Source organism: Lemur catta, chromosome 7 (genome assembly GCF_020740605.2).
Source record: "Lemur catta isolate mLemCat1 chromosome 7, mLemCat1.pri, whole genome shotgun sequence".
Taxonomy (NCBI): Eukaryota; Metazoa; Chordata; class Mammalia; order Primates; family Lemuridae; genus Lemur; species Lemur catta.
This window is the reverse complement of record NC_059134.1, coordinates 46917450-46938035: the sequence shown is the minus strand read 5'-3', so window position 1 is coordinate 46938035 and position 20586 is coordinate 46917450. Positions and strand designations below refer to the sequence as shown.

The 20586-nt window shown below is 39.9% G+C and overlaps 1 long non-coding RNA gene across 1 annotated transcript in view; it reads left to right on the top strand.

Annotated features, from left to right (window-relative positions):
- LOC123642250 overlaps nucleotides 1-15983 on the top strand; it is a 31435-nt gene extending 15452 nt beyond the window's left edge. Inside the window, exon 3 of the long non-coding RNA XR_006736413.1 lies at nucleotides 15632-15983. This is a non-coding gene — a long non-coding RNA (uncharacterized LOC123642250). The remainder of the gene's footprint in view (nucleotides 1-15631) is intronic.
- Nucleotides 15984-20586: the final 4603 nt, after the last annotated feature.

Genomic DNA, 20586 nt, shown 5'->3' with positions numbered 1-20586 from the left:
GATAAATAAGTGGCCAAGAAACATATGAAAAAATGCTCAACATCACTATCATCAGGGAAATGCAAATTAAGACCACAATGAGGATCCGGGGCAAGATGGTGGACAAAAAAAAGAAACCCCGCCAGCCAGAGTGTCTATGCAAGAAAGACAGATTTTAGAAGAAAGTGAAAAAAAAAAAATTAAACAGGCAGACAAACATAGATCGGATGAGAGTTGTAAGGAAGGGTGCCTGAAACTACAGAGGAGAAAGTCCCCTGAGAGGCTTGGAAACCAGTGACAAGGGTAGGTGGAGAGGTTAAATTTCCTCTCCCTTCACATCTTAGACTGCTGGTAGGCTCCTGAGAGGTTGGAGAGACCTGCTAACACCAGGCCAGAGATGGCAGCCACCAGTGAGCAGTGAGCCTCTTGTGGATAGGGTACTAGGCTCCCAGTTCCCTTGGGGCACCTGCTGCCCTGCAGACCTGAGCCAATTGGCAGGCACCATATTGCTTCATTCTCCCCTTCTCCTTCCCTACCTGTGGCTGCTGAGAGAGACAATTTAGCCACCACCCGGAGGCATTTGCAGGGAATGGGACCTTTCCTTTAGGGACCCTACAGCAGACTGAGGGGAATGTAAGAAAACTCAATGATATGCAAGAAAAAATGGATAACCAACACAAAGAAACCCACCAGCCCTCCCAGATGCTGCTTGCCTGGTGACTCCAAGAGAGCAGGGCAAATTCCCAGGTGGAGAGACATCGATCCACCTTGGGCACCCCATGGATGACTTGATACCAGCACTCCTCTCCCTGGCAGGATCAGGGCTTGATCTCCAGGGCCCAGGGGACAGGCCTGCAGACCAGATCCTGTACACCCAGGTCTCGGTTGCATTGCCCTGGGGCACAGAAGGGATATTGGTGAACAAGCCCACTGAGGTGCGTGTGCCTTCAGGGGCAGATCAGCGTGCTTGAGGGGCAATCTTCCTCCCATGGGACGGCCATGTGCCCAGCTCAGGCTGCGATCCTGGGTAGGGTACCTCCTGCCCACATCACAGCCAGGGAATATCCACTGGCTTGAGGTCCAGGAGAAACCGCAGAATAGGGGAAGGTGGAAAGGAGCAAGGCCTACTCTAGACTGCAGGTCTCAGACAGCCCCACCCCCACATGCAGACTTTTCAGCTGAGTGGGGCTATTTCAGCCCCTCCATGGCAGCTTTGCACAGAAACAGAGAACAGACTTTTGACCCTTGCTAACAGCACTTGTGGAGCTTGAGGGCAGGCTCACCCAACCAAGCTCTGCCTAGCCTCACTCCCCAACCTGCCCCACTGAGGTGGAGAATAAGGACACATCCCGAAGTCCCAGGGCCCCACCGATCACCTGAAGCACTGGAGTGTCTCTACAGAGGAAAAAGAGCTTGTTACAGGACTGGAAAACAACACTGTGCTGCTCCTCTCAGCAAGCGCCACCTAATGACAGGGAGGTCATTCTGTACACCCTTTTACTGCATCTAATGACTCATCATAAATGGTGTGATTGAATCTCACCCACAAACACCACCTACTGACTCAGGAACTAAACAGGGCATGTCATTATCCATACAAAAATCTAAAGGTAAGAAGTAATAGCTGATCCAGATGGGAAGGAATCAGTAAAAGAACTCTGGAAGTATGAAGAATCAAATGGAAAGCACACCCCCAAAGGGGAACACCAGCTCTCTAGCAATGGACATCAACCAAATTCAGAACACTAAAATGACAGAAGAATAATTTTGAACATGGACTGTAAGAAAACTCAGTGATATGCAAGAAACAATGGATAACCAACACAAAGAAACCTCAAAAAAAAAAATCGGGACTTGGAAGAAAAATTCACTAAAGAAATTGAAATATTAAAGAAAAATCAAATTGAGCTACTGGAAATAAAGAATTTATTCAAGGAATTACAAAACTCAGTGGAAAGCTTCAAGAACAGGGGAGAGCAAGCAGAAGAAAGACTCAAGGATTGAAGATAACACTTTTCAATTAAATAAGTCAGCCACAGAGATAGAGCAGAGAAATAAGAGAAAAGAGCAAAGCCTACAAGAAATGTGGGATTATGTTAAGAGGCCTAATGTGAGACTCATAGGCATCCCTGAGGGTGAAAAGAAAATACACAAGGGTTGGATAAGGTATTTGAGGATATAATAGAGGAAAATTTCCCAGGTCTTGCTAAAAATATAGATATCTAGGTACAAGAAGCTCAAAGGAACCCTGGGAGATTCATCACAAATAGGAAGACACCACAACACACAGTTATCAGACTGACCAAAAGGCCAAAGAGGCCCTCCTATGAGCTGTAAGGCTAAAGAATCATGTAACCTACAAAAGAAAATGCATCAGAATAATGGCAGACTTCTCAATTAAGACCTTACAAGCAAGAAGAGACTGGGGCCCCATTCTCACTATTCTCAAACAGACTAATGCCCAGCCTAGAATCTTGTTGCAAAACTAAGTTTTGTATACGAAGGAGAAATAAAGACCTTCTCAGACAAGCAAAGACTGAGGGAATTCATGAAGACAAGACCTGCCCTCCAGGAAGTACTCAAAACAGTATTATACATGGATCAGCACAATAAACACTCACGAATGTAAAATCATCCAAAAGCCAGAATGTAAAATCATCCAAAAGCCAGATACCACATTAGTTCAAGTGAGAAAAGAAAGCAACAAAGTTCAACTCAACAGGATGAACAAAAATCTGCCCCACTTATCAATTCTCTCAATAAATGTGAAAGGTTTGAACTTCCCACTAAAGAGACATAGGCTGGCCAAATGGCTAAATATACACAAGCCAAGTATCTGCTGTCTTCAGGAAACACATCTAACCCTCAAGGATGCATTCAGACTCAAGGTGAAGGGACGAAAACAATATTTCAAGCAAACGGAAGTCAAAAGAAAGCTGGCATGGCAGTTCTTATTTCAGATAACTCAGTCTTCAAATCAACAAAAGTAATAAAAGACAAAGAGGATCACTATATAATGCTGAAGGGTACAATTCAACAAGAAGACATAAAAATTCTAAATATTTATGCACCTAACTCAGGTGCAACCAGATTCATAAAGCAAATCCTACTTGATCTAAACAAAATGATAAACAGCAACACCACAATAGCCGGAGACTTCAACACCCCTCTGACAGAACAGGACAGACTCCAAACAGAAAATAAACAAAGAAACAATGGACTTAAGCAGAACTCTAGAACAAATGGGTCTAACTGACATTTACAGAACGTTCTACTCAAAAACCACTGAATATACGTTTGTCTCATCAGCTCATGGGACATTCTCTAAGAATGACCATATCCTTGGCCACAAAGAGCTTGAGCCATCCTCTGAAGTGATGTATCACAAGAATGGAAGAATAGGCACCACATGTACTCGCCATCAAATTGGCACTAACTGATCAACACTAAGGTGCTCACACAATAGTAATATTCTTCAGGGATTGGCAGTTGGGGGTGGGTAAACTCACAATTAATGGATGCAGTGAGCATTGTAGGAGGGAAAGGCATGCCTCAAATTATGGTTTGGGTGTGGCAAAGTCATAACATGTAACCGAAATGTTTGTACCTCCATAATATCCTGAAATAAAAACAAAAACAACACACAAAAAAATTTAAAAAATAGAAATTATACCATGCATCTTCTCAGACTACAGTGGAATAAAATTAGAAATCAACTCCAACAGAAACTCTCATCTCTACACAAAGTCATGGAAACTAAACCTTCTGCTGAATGATTATTTCATTAAGGAGGAAATCAAGATGGAAATCAAAAGATTCTTTGAACTAAATGATAAAGGAGACACAAGTTATCAAAATTTGTGGGACACAGCTAAAGCAGTCCTGAGAGGAAAACTTATATCCATAAATGTCTACCTCCAAAAGACAGAAAGATCACAAATAAACAATCTAATGAATCATCTCAAAGAACTGGAAAAGGATGAGCAAACCGACTCCAAACCTAGAAGAAGAGAAGAAATAAAGATCAGAACAGAACTAAATGAATTTGATAATAAAAAACTATATGGAAGATTAATAAAACAAAAAGTAAGTTCTTTGAAAAAATAAAATTGACATGCCTCTGGCTAGATTAATGAGAAGCAGAAAAAAAAGAACTCTAAGAAGCTCCATAAGGAATGAAAAAGGAGAAATTACAACTGATGCCATGGAAATACAAAATATCATCTATGAATACTATAAAAACTTCTATACACATAAACTGGAAAATGTGGAGTAAATGGACAAATTCTTAGAAACACACAGCTTCCCTAGGGTCAATCAGGAAGAAATAGAACTCCTGAACAGACCAATGTCAGGTACCAAAATTGAAACAGCAATGAAAAACCTTCTCAGAAAGAAAAGTCCTGGACCAGCTGGTTTCACACCTGAATTTTACTAGACCTACAAAGAAGAACTGGTGCCTATCCTGCAGAAATTATTCCACAACGTTGAGAAGGAAGGAATCCTCCCCAACACATTTTATGAGGCCAAGATCACCCTGATACCAAAACCAGGAAAAGACGCAACAAAAAAAGAAAACTACAGACCAATATTCCTTATGAATATCTATAAATGTAATTCACCACATAAATAGAAGCAAACACAAAGACCATATGATCTTTTCAATAGATGCAAAAAAAGTATTCAACAAAATTCAAAACTCTTTTATGGTAAGAATGCTTAACAAAATAGGCACAGACAGGACTTACCTAAAAATGATACAAGACACCTAAAGAATAAAGTAGAGCCGGCACTTGGTCTGCCCTCACTAAGAGTGAATTCAACCAACTTTTTCTAATGTTAATATTTTATATAACCATTGTACATTTGTCAAAACTAAGAAACTAACATGAGTCCAGTATTATTAACTAACCTACAGAGTGTATTCAAATTTCACTAATCTTTCCAACAGTATATCCTTTTTCTGTTTCAGGAGTCCTTCCAGGGTACACATTGTATTAGTCATTGTATCTCTTGAGTCTTCTCTAATTTGTAACAGTTTCTCAGTCCTTCTTTGTTTTTTGATGATATTGGCAGTTTTCAAGAGTATTCAGGTATTTTGTAGAATGTCCCTCAATTTGGGTATGTCTAATGTTTTCCTCTTGATTATAGGTCTTTGGAGACAATAACACAGAGTTAAGTGCTCTTCTCATCCAGTCATTTCAGGAGTATATGATAACATGACTCACCACTGATGGTGCTAATCTGGATCATGTGGTTAAGGTGGTGCCTGCCATGTTTCTCTGTTGTAAAGTTACTATTTTCCCCTTTCCATAATCTATTCTTTGGAGGTGAGTCACTAAGTGCAGCCCATTCTCAAGGGGAGAGGAATTAAGCTCCATTCCCTTGAGAGGGAAATAGCTACATATATTATTTGTAATTCTGTAATCCCCTTATCCCCATTTACATATTCATTTTAAATAGTGGCATTTGTGTCACTGACTTGATAGGGGCCTTCTGTGGCAGAGATCACTGGCAAGTGTATAGGATGAGTGAGAATAATAGCTTTAGTTCCTTTGGGACTGGAATAGCAATAAAGGCATTTGCTTGGCTGCTGCCTCCTTGTTAGTCTTTGGAAAGTGAACTTTAGAGTTGTCCTTCTCAAGGAAGAGAAGCGTAGTGGATGCTTCCTGGGAGGAATATGTTTTCCACACTGGTACTCCATGGTGAATATGAAAATGCTGCAGAGATAACTCAGATATATCTGTGAACAAGGCTTTGATATCTTTGGAGGACCTTGCCTTTGGTTTTTCTTAAAAGACCTCATATTGTAATACATGGTACTGGCAGAAACCTAGACTGTCTACAGTGTTAGCCAAATAGGGTTCAGCATAGGGTTTAGTGTAGTTCTGCCTCTAACTCTGTTCTGCTTGCATGGAAGATCAGAGTAATAAACATGACTTTAAAGACTGCCTCTGGGCAGGAACTTCCAACTAAGTCACAGGCTGGAAGCCTGAGAATGAATTGTTTTTATAAGACCTTCATCTGCTTGACCCATTGTACATTAAATCATGAGTTAGCAATAACAGTTTCCTATTGCAAAATAGGGGTATTTGCACTTCCATAAATTCTTATTTAAAAGCTCAGATGTGGAATTTGGCAAGCCTGAAAATCGATATTAGAGTACAAGGCCCTAATGTTTTTATTGTTTATGTGTAACAATCTTAGGTTTTCATGACTGCAGCATGAGAAATGCAGTTACGTAAAATTGAAACCCGAAAACCTTCATATCAGAACTTTACCTATTTATCCAGCTTTATCTCTTGAGCTTGCAGCCTCTGATAAATGGAATAATGTGCTGGTAGTTTATATACTTCCATCAATCCATACTTTATTGAGAATCCTCTTTGTGCCAGACACTATGCTATACTTTATATACATTATCTCATTTAATCTTCAAAATAATCCTCTGAGTTAGGTGGCATTATCTCCATTTTACAAATGAGGAAACTGAGGTTCCAAGAGGTAAGATATTTGTTAGCAGAGTTCTCTCCCTCTCTCTCTCTCTGTCTCTCTTTTGCCAGGAAGTGAGCCCACATCTACAGGAGCTGGCCTTTAGAAGAAATTTTTGGACAGGACCTTGCCTCCCTTGTCATTATTGATTGGGACCAGTGCTGAACATGTCACCCAATCTGAGCCAATCAGATTTTTCCTACTAGAAATTTGAAATTGGAATTCAAAGACTACAAGTCCCTGCTTGTGGCTGGAACATATAGACTTGACAGGTTTAGGGAGACAGATTCCAATAATGTGGTTGGAGAAGCATAAGGGGCAGAGAAAATGAGAGTGAAGCTGCTGCAAAGGTAGAAGCAGAGAGGAGAGGCAGTCTTGGCAGCCTTCCAGCTCCTAATTTCTGGCCCATCTTGAGCTCTGGCTGTATTTCTACCCGAGTTCCATAAGATACCCCTCTATCCTTATAATAAATGGTTGATTTAAGCACAAACTAGCTCAAGTTTGTCTCTATTGCTTGCAATTAAGGAATCTTAATTAATACAGCTATGAATAATATATTACAGAATTTGAACCCAGGTGTAATTCCAGGCTATGTTTGTAGCCACTATACTATATTGCCTCTCTAGACAAAGAATTGCTTAAATCATGGACAGTATATTAATTCTGGGTGAAGATATGAGAATTATGCTAATGATCCCTTATCATTAATTTATTTCAATGGTAAGGGAAGGATTTCACCAGTTTATACACCCACTTGTATACAGATTTAAAGAAGCAACACAACTGAACACATTTTGATGGTGACCTCACTGTCTCGATAGGAACTCTGCTGCATCAACAGCCTACTCTCATTGTTATCATTATTGTACTCAACAAGCTAGGCTATACGGGACCATACACCCTGGAAGAGCTCCATATATTTTGCAAATCACATGTCTGGTTTTAGACCACTGACATGCAGTGAGTTCAGGGACTGTGGCAGATACTGGATATTCACCAAACCTGTTTCTCTTCCTCCTGGGCACAGAGTTTTATAATATTTCCCAGGCACTCTTGAAGTTAGTGTGGCCATGAGACCAGATTCTAGCCAGTGGAATGTAAGCAGGAAGATCTGAGCCACTTGCAGACCTGGCCCAAGTAAACACCCAGTTCCCATCCTCTGTACTCTTTCCCCCAAGTCAACAATCTTGGAAACCACATAATAAAGATGGAGGCTCTCCCAGGTGGAAGGAGCCTAGGTGCTTTACTTAGAACCAACTACTAAGTGGGAGCATCCATTTAAGTGAGCAACAAGCACATTTCAATTTTGTTAACCTAATAATACTTTGGAGTTTATGTGGTACAGCAGTTAGTATTACCTTAGCAGGTATTATCTCTTCAGTTTATGACTAATTAGCACACATCCCAAGGCAGAACTTTATTAATGAATAAATCTTATAAACAGAGAAAGTTCTTCAGTGCTAACAGGTCATGTTTAGAATCTTTCCTTTTAACTCTTGACTATATGCCAGGTCTGCCATGGAAATAGGATGACTCTGGTGGTTTAACATCCTGAGAATTTGAAGTTATGAAAGAGACCAGTGTTTCCAGGCCTTAATTGATGAATCACATTTCCAGCTATCAGCATGGCAAGGAAAAATTATTTCTCAGTTTCTAACAGACATTGTTACCATAGAAGAGAAACTCCCCCATGCCAGGATTAGTTGTTTTTGCAAGGATGTGTTTTCTTCAAAGGCTTCACTTCAGAGTTCAGGCCATAAATAGGTAAGCAGAGATAGCTAAATCTTATCAGTACCCAACAAACCCTCAGATGGGGAGAGTGGAGCAATTCTGTGGCTAATGCATTTTATATAGACTAACATTCCAGATAGTTTAGGCCACATATGGATTATTTTTGTTGCTGTTATTATTGTTATTAATTTATATTTTACACATTGAAGACCAATGAGCTCAATTGCAGTAGGCTGTCAGTCTAGCAAGGAACACCCCTTTCTTTTCTGTCTACTGTTTCCTTAATTCAGAGTCACAATATACCTGAGTTGTTGCCTGAATTGCACCAACTCACTGGGAATGCACAGCTCCCTGCTTAACTCCATCCTGATATCCTTGGTCTGATTAGGAAACTCCAAACAAAATTGGGGAGAAACGGTGGGTCTCATACATTGGAATACATTATCTCAGGTGGCATTAGATAGCCAAGACTGAAGTAGACCTAGAGTGAGAGTCTAGTTGACCTGCTATGGGAGGGAGCAGAGATCTGGGCTAAAAACCTGGGATCACAGTTCAAGAGCCATTACTCCAACATAGCTGATTAGACCTGACAATTCTAAGCTGAGACTAAAGAATAAAAATCCAGGAATGTATGCACGCAGACTTCAGGGACCCAGGCACTCAGTCACAGGGGGCTGTGGATGCAGGGAAGTGGACAGGAAGCCTGTCACTGGAGCTGAGCCTCCTCTGCTTTCCCAGCACCTTGTATGGTACCCCTAGTTTTTATCTGAAGGTGCTGATTGTTGCTGTTTCCTTCTGGAGACTGTGAGCTCTGTGAGGGCGTGGACCCCTTCATGAAAGTCAATTTTAAAATATGTTGATCCTGGTGCAAAACAACTCAGTGGAGAAGAAGGAGTCTTTTCAATAAATGGTACTGGGAAAATTGAACATCAATAAGAAAAAAAAAAAAGAAGAAAGCAGAAAGAATTCACATCTTTCACACTATTTTTTATATTACAATTTAGTGCTTTTTTGTATGCTGCTATTATTTCTAACAGCCTGTTCCAAATAATCAACATTTGCTGATATTCATACATATTAGATCATCAAACTCTTGTTCATAAATTATTTGATTGTGTGTGTGTATAGATCTTTGTGGCTAACTAGATTGGAACCCTCTTGTGGGAAGAAGTATTTTGTTTTTGTTTTTAATTTTTACACAGATCTTCTGGCATGGTGCTCTCTATAAAAACAGGTATACACATTTAAGCTGAACCACATCTTAGGATAGGAGTGGGGAATCTTTTCATGTTGGAAGGCTTCATTAATTTAGCTATAATCAAATAAGGCCACATTAGGGAAACTTCAATTAGATATACTTAAAAATGTACATTATTTTGTAAAAATCTAACTACTATGTGCTTAATAATTTCAAAAAATGAAAATTATCTGTTAATTGTAAAGTTAACTAATCTCTTAATGACTTTGCTGTGTCTGCTTTTTGTTGGAAAGCATTTGAATATTTGGTTGCAGCATGGAGGTCCGCAGTTTCAGTTGATCCCCTAGGTGGGTATCCGTCATTTGTGACCTTATGGTCATCTTGATTTGGGTTAGGTAGGAGAATGTAAATTCGCAACAATAAGTGGTTGAAAAGCAAGAAAGCATTTTTCAGGCATGTTGCCAAAGGTGTGGGTATTCTACTGCATTTTTCCATATTTTAATTCGATCTTTCTTAACATCAAACAATAACTTTAATGTCATCTACTGAGAGCTCAATCAATTCCACCTGTAGTTCTTTAGGTGCCTTGGTTATATCAGCTATGTGAGGCTGAAATGCTAATTAGAATGTGATGTCATGATTCTCAAAGACAGTGAGAATCTTTCATTGTATTCTCCAATTAATAGGTCTATAACAGCTGTGTATTCTTCAAACGATTCGCATATATCATCCTGCTCATTGATGACCTTTGCTAACTGGGGAAAATGTTCATCTGAAATATCCTTTTGAAGAAGTGTTTTGAAAAAAGATAGCATTTTTTGAAATGCCTCAATTTTTTGCCCCATATCATATATAGATTTAGTTTTACCTTGCGAAGAAGTATTTAAGTTATTTTGATTTGACATGATATCACACAGAAATGCTGCATTCCTATAGAAATCTTCTTTCAATAACTCACATTGCTGATTCTATTCTTCATAAAATTTAACTGTGTATTCTTGTAGAGATAAAATTTTGGCTAACACCTGTCACTGCGATAGCCAACAAACGTTAGCATGATAAGGCAAATTCACTCTGAATATCTCATCCTTCAACTTTAACATGTTATGAAACTAAGGATGCTGTATTGCAATTGCATGAAAATAGTTAGCAATACTTATAACTTTTTGCAAAGTGTCACTTAAAATAGTAGCTTTAGCACAGAGATTTTGCTGATGCAAGATACGATGATAAGAAATGAGAGCATCTGGATCTGTTAATGCTTCTTTTATCTGTTCAATAAACCCTTCATGTTTTCCTGTCATGAAAGGTGCACAGTCTGTACATACACTCACTAAATTTACCAAATTCAGTCCAACTTCATGACATTTATCTTGAAAGTTGTTGAAGATATCTATTCCCTGTGTTCTGTTCCCAAGAGTGCCCAAAGCGAATAACTCTTTGTAGCAAAGAAAATCTTCTGTCATGATCCAAATGAAGTATAAAACCAGCACCAAGTCAGTAGTATTAGTTAATTAATCCAAAGAGATTAAATAATATATATTTTCCTTCCTGCACTGAGTCAGTAGTATTAGTTGATTCATCCAAAGTGATTGAATAATATACACTTTCCTCTTGAAGTATTGCATGAAGTTGTTCTGTTAAGTTGAAGGCTAATACATGCTACTGATCAGTTATGGTTCTCCTTGAAAGAGGCAGTTGTTTGTACTTTGAAATGTTATCTGGGTCTAAGCAGCCTACAACTTCAACAATACATTCTTTCACAATTTCTATATTACTGGATGGCTTCCCTTTTTTCCCCGAGTATATAGGCTACTTTATAAGTTGCTTCAGTGGCACTATTTCCAGGTCTTATTGCTGCTTGAAAGAATTGTCTTTGCTTTTGCTTTTCATCTTTTAATTTCTGCAATACAACCTTTTGTGCCTCTCCCTCTAATTTAAAATATTTGTGGTTCTTATGAGTGTTATAATGCTGAGGAACACTGAATTTCTTTAATGTTAATACTGCAGTATCACAAAGCAGGCAAATCATCTTACCTTTAGCACAACCAAGATAATATTGCAATTCCCCAATCCTCATTAAAAAATCTGTTTTCTTCCTTCAGCATTCTCTTGGTCTTCTCTGATATGATAGGCTGTTAAGCAGACAGAATTAAAAAATACTGTTGAGCTGTGCAACTATTCACAAATTCTACTTCAAAGAGAAACACAGTACACCACTGTCAAATGTTCATAACAGACTGGCGTACTCGACCCCCATAAACTCTCACCAACCAGCCTGGTTTGGTAGTGGCACCAGTCAGGCGGGGGAAGTTAGAACTAAATCATGAGTGTAGCAGCCATCAGTTTAGCCTTTCTGGCTCACTAGTGTTCTAATTGTGCTGGTCAATCTGGCAGGATTATTTCATTGAAACTTATTGTATTCTTTGGTATTTTAAATAAGTTCATTTAAAAAATAAAATAAAAGTATCAAACATATTAATAAAAATAAAAAGATTTATTCTGTAAAATTTGGATTCTGTCAAAAGTTCACACTGAAGGACCTAGAAGGCCACGTGTGGCCTTAAGGTCCCAGGTTCCCCACTCCTACCTTAGGAGATAAAGTTCTCCCCTGTGCTCTTACTCATTTTACAAATGATAAAACCAAGGCCCAGAGCCAGAAATACCATTATTGCTCACTCTTTTATATAAAGTTTTCATGTGTACATTCATTCCAAATCATAGATTACAAAGGCCTTCATATCAGAGAATATTAGACCTAGAAGGTGTCTTCAAGGCCAGATTACACAGATAGTTGATGCCAAAGCCATGAAAAGACATGTCTCCCAACTCCCAGTTTGGTACTTCTTCTGTGACCGGAGGCTCTTTCTGTGGATGGTTCTATTAATAGTCACTGCTGACTGATTGATTGTGGATCTCTTTATAATGGGTGACAATTATTTCTGGCAAGATATCTTGCTGCCCCGAATAGGAAAGTTGTAATGCAGCCCAAGGCCACTTGTTGACTTATCTGTTCAAATTGTGTTTACTAGTGATGGAAATTTTCAGAGGGATATTTGCAGGTTTGACGGGCCTGTCCTGTTCTCTTTGCTTTTAAAACCCAGGCAGGTTTCAGCAGCAATCATTCCTGGGATTATTGGCTTCTGGAACTCTGGCCTGGCACATTCTGAACTCCATGTATGTGCACGTCCATGGCCTCCTGTCAGGTGGCATATAGGGCCCCCCTGCTGTAGGAACAAAGACCAAAGACTCCTTAAATTTACATTTACCAGTGTGCCTTATTCCAAGCACCCCATCATGACGCCTCCCTGGAGGTTTTTTTCCCCAGGTTTTAATGGTGAAAGAAAAGTGAGGCTAAGTACTTACAGGATTTAGAATGTACCAAACTTTCACTGGTGCTCAGATGCTTTTATACAAATCAATTTTCCATTTGCCTGGGGCCTAAAGCTCTTCCTTCCTGGATCATGCTCTCTACTATGGCACTTGCAATGAAAGATCAGTTCAATTAAAATAAAAAACTAAACATCAAAAGGGTGCTCTGTGTGTGTGTGTGTGTGTGTGTGTGTGTGTGTGTGTGTGTTTGTGTGTTATGAACAGTGAATTAACTTGCTGAGGATAATCCAAAGCAACTCTATATTGAATAATCTGTGCGCAATTTATATTAACAAACTAATCAGGTGTGAATAGTTTAATTGGACAAGTTAATCAAGAAAGACACAATCTCAAATTGAAGTTTTGCTTAGCTTGCAAATGAACATGGCGTTTTTCTTTGCACTGGTGTCTAAGACAAAAGAAATGAGTTTCAAATGTAAACCTTCCTCTCAATTCTCTCCCAGCTCCCCCACGAAAGGATTCTTGCTTGCTGGATCAGCTTCCGGTAGAGGTGGGAGGGGAACTGGGGTAATGACAGGACAGGTAAAAGAAAGAAACCAGAGACATTTAATTGATTTACATAACATAGAATTAAGACAGAGAGAGAAGAGGCAATATTAGAGCTTAAATAGACTGAATTGGGGAAAATTTTGGAGAACCTGGAGTGAGGGCAGAAAAGCACTTTAGGGCAGATACCATGCACATGATAAAAGTGCATGGGATGGGAAACAAGAATGTCAAATCATTTGTATTTTTCATTACTTCCCATTTAGTGCTCTCTAAGAGACTTCAGTAAAAATCTAGATTTCTCCTCGATTATTTTGGATGCCAGACTAAACTTTCAATGTGAAACCATGGAAATACAAAGTCAGTAGATAGCTGAGACTTACATGGTGTACATACTGAATGCTACACAGCAGGCATTTTTCGACATTAGCTCTTATGTATACACCCATATGCTTTCATGTACACACACATTATTTAGCCTGATCAGTTATCTAAAGATAATGTTCGGACATTCAAGGGGAACTGACAAGTGAGAATGAATGTGTTGGAGCAAGAACATTCTCTCTACTGGTAGAAAAAAAAATCAAAATACCACCTCTACACAAAGTCTCAGCAAACAAAAGACAGAATTCTTATATAGTATCGAGGGTGTAGGTAGGATATTTATGTATGACAATAGGATAGACTTAGAGAACCTCAGAGAGAGACAAACATGCATCACAAACATGGACTTTGTAACTCATTTCATGCTCTTTTGAAAACAAGGAGAGCAACACTACATTTTCATATAATTCCTATAATAATCTCTCTATTTCATGTGTTTGGTTAGTTATGCATCTAGAAAGTTCTATGGTAGTGATCCTAATCATTGGTTGGGTCAAGAACATCTTTGGGATTTAGATGGAAGCTGTGGGCCCATCCTAGAAGAAAGCAAGTACATAACAAACACTTATTGCTTGCAGTTTTACAGGTTTATGGATCCTCCTGGAGTGTGGATAAAAACTCCTACATCTTTCTAGAACATCAAAAACCTGCAACAAAGATGTCCTTATCTTGTCATGAGACATAAGCTGGCAAAGCAATGAAATTCTTCTTTTCTTATAACCATATTATTATACACAAGACAGAAGAGAACTGCTCACTGAGTTCTCACAAATGTTACTGTGACATGTAAAATAAGGGTATAGTATACTGATAGTATAGTACATTGATACAGTATATTGATCAGTGATATAGTATATTGAGCCAAAGAAAGACTTCTTAACACTCTAAGTAAATGTACAACTGTCCTCTACCTTTGAGATCAGTAGCCCAGGCCTTTCAGTAATCAGCAACTTACAGTAAAGGGGTAGGGGCAGAGAAGCTGGTATTTCCTCGACTTGGAGAAATCATGTGCCCGTAGCAGTAATAGAAATAGTTATAAGAGAGAAAAGAAAAGTTTGAATACAAGAACAAAGTCAAGCCTTCTTAGCACTCTAAGTAATTGGAAAAATACATAAATAAACAAAACATGTGGTCCCTTCCCTACCATACACATAAAAAGGAAGTAAGCCAAAAATCATGAAATAACTGTTGTGCATCTTGAGAGCTGCAGTCCATTATTTCACTGGAGCTTTTAAGCACATATCTCTTAGTTGCATTGCCTTACGGAACATGTAAACAAACTCTAGTTATGGATCAAACTACAAATCAGCAGCAGGATTAGATTTTTCCAACTGAATTTAACACAGAAGTTTTTCAATGGAAAAATTTTTAAGTCTTCATAAAGTTGAAATGTATAGTCTTCTTTTCAGAATGTATTTCTTGAGTTCAATCATGCAGTCGTGACAGTAATTTGTTGTGTTATCATTGGCTCTACCACCAGAAAATATTTGTCACAGGATTTAAATGGAATATTGTATATAAAGCTTTTAGCACAGTATCTGGAATATAGAAAGAGCTTAATAAATAGCCATGTTAGGAGGCTCACCTTAGGTAGCAGGGCCCTTCTTTGCAGCAGATGCAGCTACCACTGCAGAGGATTTTTTGTGGTCTGGCTGCCCAAAACAGCCCCTGCTCCATGGCGGAAGCAAAGAAATCACTGAATTTCAGTGCTTGACTTATTCATACTTCTTGGTAGACGTCTGATCATAGCAGGAAGCACACAAAATGGTAGCAATGTCCTGTAGCTCCTCATCCCTGGTTGAAAGAACAGGTTTATATATCTCCTTAATATCACCTGCTGTGTGTTTTTGCATGACTAATTTCACATTCAGTCCCTTCCAAGCAGGAGATGGACTCCAAGCACAGGGAGTCTGTCTGGGCACTGTCATCATACTCACCTGTTGTTGCTCCCCTTCCTTTTCCTTTCAGAGGAGGCGCAGTGGAAGGGAGTTGGCAGGTATGTAGGCTTGAGCATGCCAGCTCTGAAGGCCCATGGACTGAAGCACTTATTCCCAACTGCAAGTGCTGGCCCTCACCAATCTACTCTGGTCCGGCAGGTAAGTTGGTTGTCATCATTGTTGTCATTATCATCATCATCTGAAAGTTGTAGAATGTATTTTCCTTTTTGAAATCCTGTAACATATTATCCCTGACCCACCTTTCCCACCTCATCTTCCACTGCTACCTTCCGTACACCTTCAGTTCAGCCAGATTAGATATCACCTATCTTCTCAAATTGCAGTTCAAGCCTCCACTTCTTTCCTGACTCCAGACTGCCTACTTAATAACTCCACCTGGATGGAGAATATCTGATCTTAAACTCATCATGTCCAAAATGAAACTCCTGATTTGTCTTTAGTGTTGTATAAGGTTCAGCTTATTTTCTGGAAAACTGAAGCATCTGTTCTGGTTTACTCATGTCCTGTGCAGGTCAGCAAGTTCAGCCTTAGAAACGCAGTGTGAGTCTTGTTCAATGTGAGAACTTTCCCCAGTTGGAGTAGTGTGGACTGGTCTCCACTCTGTGTCGCTTATCTGGAATGCACTTCCTTCATTGCCTCGCCAAATCTGGATTATTCATTATGGCCCAGTTTTGATGTCATGTCACTCATTGATTCGTCAAATAGTTATTTCAGTGCCTGTTCTGCTCCAAGTGCTATGTGAGAAGCTGGGACTGTACCTGTGAATCAGATAAGCAAGGTCCTGGCACTCAGAAACTATGTACAGAGAGCCCCCAATTTATGATGGTTAGACTTATGATTTTTTGACTTTATGATAGCACAAAAGTGGCATGCATTCAGTAGAAACTGTACTTCAAATGTTGATCTTTTCTTGGGATGGCAATATGTGGTAGGATACTCCCTTGTGATGCTGGGCAGGAGCAGAGAGCTGCACCTCCCAGCCACCATGTGACATGAGAGTAAACAGCTGATACTCCACACTGCAAGTACTGTATTCGGTAAAGTACATGAGATGGTCCACACTTTATTATAGAATAAGCTTTGTGTTAGATGCTTCGCCTAACTGTATGCTAATGTAAGTGTTGTGAGCACATTTAAGATAGGCTAGGCTAAGCTATGATGTTCAGTAAGTTAGGTACATTGAATGCATTTTCAACTTTGATGATATTTCAACTTATGATGGGTTTATCAGGACGTAACTGCAGTGTAAGTCAAGGAGCATCTGTACACTAAGGTAGAGAGATTTTTACAATAAATAGTAAACTAATGAATGAAATAAGCTAATAAATAAAATTATGCCAGATCATGAAAAGCAATAAAGTTCTATGTTAAAGAACTTCCCAGAGTTATCCTTGACCAATGTGAGGGGTTTCATTTTTGGGTATATGATCCCACCATGTTACTCCTAGCCTCTCGTCACTCTTGATTTGCCTTTCATATTTTCCATGGTTGAATTTCTCCAACGCATGACATCTAATCACAGGGAGGTCAGGCAAGGCCTCTCTGACCTCACCCCCATTATACCCTCCCACGGCACCCTGTATTTTTCCTTCACAGCGTTTTGCCAACTTGAAGTCACTTAATTTGTTATTGTATACATAATAATTTGTTTAAGGCCTGTCACCAGTACTAGTCTCCAATCTTAGTGAAGATAGGGATTGTGTTCATAACTGTATCCCCTGGGCCAAGTAAAGTACCCAAGGCAAAGTAAATGCCTGGTAAATACAGGGTGACTAACTGACTAATTGAGTTAAGTTTTCATGCCATGAAATAGTGAAGAGAGCTGGCGGCACTGACCGTTGCAAGAATATACTGCCATTCTATAGATCATGTCTAAACTCTGCAGTGATCTTTCATTTCATCTTTCATCAATTCCTAAAATCCAATTGCTTAGAAGACCAGGCACACACATAGGCTTCCAACAAGTAGAGTTCGTAGGGTGCCTGTGCCTAGATACCACAATATTGTCACTATCAAATTTTTGGCTACTTCCTTCAAATTCTCTTTTTAAAAGAGTACTGTCCCTGTCTTCTCCTGTGTTTACAAGAGTGCCCGTCATTTGCTGTAATTAGTTCCAAGGCTTTGGGGATTTTTTATTTTTGGAATCCGTCCAACCCAGCAGAACACAAAGAACAAATTTATACTCCTCCGCCTTGGGCAAAACTGTGAAATGGAAAAACTTCATTGTTGATGCTGCCTTCTGAGCCCTCCCTGCCAGCTGTCTCTCTTTTCTGGGCTCCCCCTCCACCCTGGGATCACCTTCTCCACTGCCACGCCCAGATGACCAGCTCCCTCATTCTGAGCCTTGCCTGTCTCTTCCTCCACATCCCCTATTTTAGTGTCTCCTCTAGAGCTCTCTACTCCAGAGAGCTCCAACCCCCAAAGTTGTCCATGGCCACTAAGTGCCAAGATGTTGCCCATCTCAGGGTGGTAAGTTTGCAATTCTCTGAGGCCTCTCAGATGGGTAGAATTTAACCCAAGTAACTGATTCCACTGGTAGCGGTGTCAGGTTTGTAGGATAAAGAAGGAGAGATACAGGGACAGTTGGAACCCTGCAGGAGTCAGGACGGAATAGGGGAAGCATTTCAGAGGCTTTGGAACCTGACTGACTTGCAGTGGTTGGGAACCCTAGTGTAATGACAGTTGGAGCAGATAACTTTTCTTTTTTTTGAGATAGGGTCTTACTCTCTTTCCCTGGGTAGAGTGCAGTGGTGTCATTGTAACTCACCGCAACCTCAAACTCCTGGGATCAAATGATCTTCCTGCCTCAGCTTCCCAAGTAGCTGGGACTACAGGTGATTGTCTACTCCTGGCTAATTTTTTCTATTTTCAGTAGAGACGAGGTCTCACTCTTGCTCAGGCTGGTCTTGAACTCCTGAGTTCAAGCAATCCTCCTGCCTCAGCCTCCCAGAGTGCTGGGATTACAGGCATGAACCACCATGCCCAGCCAGATAACTTTTTTAACACTCTCCTCTATATAAAAAAAATTATTAATATTTGTAGTAAATAGCTTTAAGTTAGCCCATCATTGTTATTTATTCTATAGTAAATATTTATCCGCATGGAATTTAATTCAGAGAAGTCCTTAGAGTTTCCTAGTGGTTCAGAATCATTTGAGCACACTTTGGGTATGGTTCACGTTTTCAACCCCTGTGGAAGTACATATTCCCTTGTTGAGACAATAGATTCAGAGTAAACAGTGATATCATAGTGATTGAAAAGACAAAGGAACAGAACTTGAGCCACTTCAGCTCTGATACTCTGCGGGTTCCTTTGGAATGTTTATCTGCTGACCATATAAAACAGGAAAACAGAGTGGCTGGAGTGATCATTTAAAAACCATGCCCAGCTGATGTGATCCAGGGGCCCTCTCTGGTTTACAACGTGCATCAGAGGCCACTGTGGCTTTCACATATGTTGTTAAAACTCAACAGTAACTATGCAGTAATTGTTTAGACATTCTTAGACCAATGAAAGATATTTGGGGGTGGAGTATTTTTACCACCAGCATTGTTTGGAATTCTCTAGGCTTGACAACAATGAAATGCAGATGAACATTTATTCAGTTTTATTATAGTTTTTAAATTCTCTACCGACAGTGCACCTTTCCTTGCTGGTACTCAGGGCAGATTACACCATGGTTGCCCTGGATGTTCACTGCAGGTGAGTTCAGATCCACACTGTGTCATTTTCTGTGTGATCTTGAACAAATTTATATATATGTATTTATTTTCAAAGTTAATGTCTGTCATTATTGAGTGCTTACAATGTGCTGAGAGCATGTTAATGGCTTTGCAGACCCTGCCTCGTTTAATACTCACAACAACCCTATTAGGTGGGTACTTTCATTCTCTCTAGTTTGCAGATGAGGAAACTGGGACTCAGAGAAGTTAAACAATTTGCTGGATGTTTCCTCAATGAGAAAGTTGCAGGCCTGAGACTTGAATTTAGGACGATTGGACTTCAAATCATAGGCATTCAATCTAGCCTCTTCACGCGTCACTTCTGTCATCCGTGAATGGGGATAGTAATAGATAGCTTACACATACTTCTCCTTACCTGGCCCCTGCCTTTCTCACAGCTTCATTTCCAGATTGCCCCCATCTCCACTTGGCCCTCTCCTACTCACTTTTGAAGACTCAGCCCAGACATTGTTCCCGGCAGCATTTCTCCACCCCTTCCCTTGCCAGTACCCAAGCCTGGGCGACGTGGCCCACTACCCTGTACTCCCATAGTGCCCCGCACACAACTCCAGTCCAGCACCTCCATGCCCAATGGAAATGGCCTATGTGTCTGTCCCCGCAGCCACCCTGCATGTTTCTGGAGAGACTTTGTCTTCATCTTTATGTTACTAATACCTAGCACTGTGCCTGGAACATAGAGGAAGCTTAAGAAATGTTTCAGAACAATTTAGAAAAACTAGAACTCAGAGCTGGCAGGACACCTGAAGGCCAACTAGCTCACACACCCATCATATGCTTGGCTGCCTCTGCAGTGTGTTGTGCCCCCTGTTCCTAGAGACTCATGACTTCTCAAGACAGACCAATGAACAGGTAGAATTATGAGACAGGGCTCTGTATATTGATGATGTTCATCTTGTATCTTTGTACCCTATAGAATTAGCCTTTTTTGTGCTATTGATCATTCATCTGAAGGGCATTTTCCAGTCTTGCCAACAAATGTATTTGACCAGTCCATAAGTGATGTTATTTTCTATTTTAGTAAATAGAAAACCGAGAGGATTAAGGATCCTCTCTCTTAACAACCAGCTGGCTACATTCAAGATTTTAGTACCAATTAATCAACAATCACTGAAAGAGCCACCTGTATATTATGGCAATTATTAGTTTGGGTGTGGGAGAAGATCATGAGGGTAGTGTATGTGGATGAACAGGAGGAAGGTTTCCTTCTAACTTATAGAGCCCC